Below are 2,500 nucleotides of genomic sequence, written 5' to 3'. Positions count from 1 at the left end.
TGGTGCATAGCCAAGTTCCATGATTTTGGATTTTTGGCTTGATTTTGTGACTTGGTGGTGATTTTGGTGAAAAACGAAAATGTTGGTTTTGGAAAAGTGGCTGGACTCAATCCTCACAAATGCCTCCAAAGTGATGTGGGAGAAGTTTGGGATCAAAAGGAATTGATCTTGACATGGTTGGTGCATAGCCAAGTTCATGATTTTGGATTTTTGGCTTGATTTTGTGGCTTGGTGGTGATTTTGGTGAAAAACGAAAATCATGGTTTTGGAAAAGTGTGGCTTGGTGGTGATTTTGGTGAAAAACGAAAATCATGGTTTTGGAAAAGTGGCTGGACTCAATCCTCACAAATGCCTTCAAAGTGATGTGGGAGAAGTTTGGGATCAAAAGGAATTGATCTTGACATGGTTGGTGCATAGCCAAGTTCATGATTTTGGATTTTTGGCTTGATTTTGTGACTTGGTGGTGATTTTGGTGAAAAACGAAAATGTTGGTTTTGGAAAAGTGGCTGGACTCAATCCTCACAAATGCCTCCAAAGTGATGTGGGAGAAGTTTGGGATCAAAAGGAATTGATCTTGACATGGTTGGTGCATAGCCAAGTTCATGATTTTGTGACTTGGTGGTGATTTTGGTGAAAAACGAAAATGTTGGTTTTGGAAAAGTGGCTGGACTCAATCCTCACAAATGCCTTCAAAGTGATGTGGGAGAAGTTTGGGATCAAAAGGAATTGATCTTGACATGGTTGGTGCATAGCCAAGTTCCATGATTTTGGATTTTTGGCTTGATTTTGTGACTTGGTGGTGATTTTGGTGAAAAACGAAAATCATGGTTTTGGAAAAGTGGCTGGACTCAATCCTCACAAATGCCTCCAAAGTGATGTGGGAGAAGTTTGGGATCAAAAGGAATTGATCTTGACATGGTTGGTGCATAGCCAAGTTCATGATTTTGGATTTTTGGCTTGATTTTGTGGCTTGGTGGTGATTTTGGTGAAAAACGAAAATGTTGGTTTTGGAAAAGTGGCTGGACTCAATCCTCACAAATGCCTTCAAAGTGATGTGGGAGAAGTTTGGGATCAAAAGGAATTGATCTTGACATGGTTGGTGCATAGCCAAGTTCATGATTTTGTGACTTGGTGGTGATTTTGGTGAAAAACGAAAATGTTGGTTTTGGAAAACTGGCTGGACTCAATCCTCACAAATGCCTTCAAAGTGATGTGGGAGAAGTTTGGGATCAAAAGGAATTGATCTTGACATGGTTGGTGCATAGCCAAGTTCATGATTTTGGATTTTTGGCTTGATTTTGTGACTTGGTGGTGATTTTGGTGAAAAACGAAAATCATGGTTTTGGAAAAGTGGCTGGACTCAATCCTCACAAATGCCTCCAAAGTGATGTGGGAGAAGTTTGGGATCAAAAGGAATTGATCTTGACATGGTTGGTGCATAGCCAAGTTCATGATTTTGGATGACTTGGTGGTGATTTTGGTGAAAAACGAAAATGTTGGTTTTGGAAAAGTGGCTGGACTCAATCCTCACAAATGCCTTCAAAGTGATGTGGGAGAAGTTTGGGATCAAAAGGAATTGATCTTGACATGGTTGGTGCATAGCCAAGTTCATGATTTTGGATTTTTGGCTTGATTTTGTGGCTTGGTGGTGATTTTGGTGAAAAACGAAAATCATGGTTTTGGAAAACTGGCTGGACTCAATCCTCACAAATGCCTTCAAAGTGATGTGGGAGAAGTTTGGGATCAAAAGGAATTGATCTTGACATGGTTGGTGCATAGCCAAGTTCATGATTTTGGATTTTTGGCTTGATTTTGTGGCTTGGTGGTGATTTTGGTGAAAAACGAAAATCATGGTTTTGGAAAAGTGGCTGGACTCAATCCTCACAAATGCCTTCAAAGTGATGTGGGAGAAGTTTGGGATCAAAAGGAATTGATCTTGACATGGTTGGTGCATAGCCAAGTTCATGATTTTGTGACTTGGTGGTGATTTTGGTGAAAAACGAAAATGTTGGTTTTGGAAAAGTGGCTGGACTCAATCCTCACAAATGCCTTCAAAGTGATGTGGGAGAAGTTTGGGATCAAAAGGAATTGATCTTGACATGGTTGGTGCATAGCCAAGTTCATGATTTTGGATTTTTGGCTTGATTTTGTGGCTTGGTGGTGATTTTGGTGAAAAACGAAAATCATGGTTTTGGAAAAGTGGCTGGACTCAATCCTCACAAATGCCTCCAAAGTGATGTGGGAGAAGTTTGGGAGCAAAAGGAATTGATCTTGACATGGTTGGTGCATAGCCAAGTTCATGATTTTGGTGTTTTGGCTTGATTTTGTGGCTTGGTGGTGATTTTGGTGAAAAACGAAAATCATGGTTTTGGAAAACTGGCTGGACTAAATCCTCACAAATGCCTTCAAAGTGATGTGGGAGAAGTTTGGGATCAAAAGGAATTGATCTTGACATGGTTGGTGCATAGCCAAGTTCCATGATTTTGGATTTTTGGCTTGA

This window comes from Phaseolus vulgaris, chromosome 10, assembly GCF_051622355.1.
Source record: "Phaseolus vulgaris cultivar YP4 chromosome 10, ASM5162235v1, whole genome shotgun sequence".
NCBI lineage: Eukaryota > Viridiplantae > Streptophyta > Magnoliopsida > Fabales > Fabaceae > Phaseolus > Phaseolus vulgaris.
Note: the sequence above shows the minus strand (reverse complement) of the source record.